Genomic DNA, 266 nt, shown 5'->3' with positions numbered 1-266 from the left:
ATAAAGAATATCTCTTTGGATTTGAGACTTTAGTCTTTGCAACTTTACAGATCTTCTTTATGCACCAAGAGCTTGAAACACTCCAAAGAGAAAGGAAAAATTGAAAATTGCATCATATGACCCCTTTAAAATGCATAACTTTTGCTACGGTTATGGCCGTCGTTTACACTACCCTGCCGTTTTCGACCCTCAAAAACAGAGACTTGCGAAAACGCTGCAGACCCATTTTAGTTTGAAAACTCCAGGGTTGCGTTTCAGTGTAAACG

Source organism: Sinocyclocheilus anshuiensis, unplaced genomic scaffold (genome assembly GCF_001515605.1).
Source record: "Sinocyclocheilus anshuiensis isolate Anshui unplaced genomic scaffold, SAMN03320099.WGS_v1.1 scaffold1787, whole genome shotgun sequence".
Taxonomy (NCBI): Eukaryota; Metazoa; Chordata; class Actinopteri; order Cypriniformes; family Cyprinidae; genus Sinocyclocheilus; species Sinocyclocheilus anshuiensis.
The sequence above is the reverse complement of the archived record's forward strand: the minus strand, read 5'-3'. Positions refer to the sequence as shown.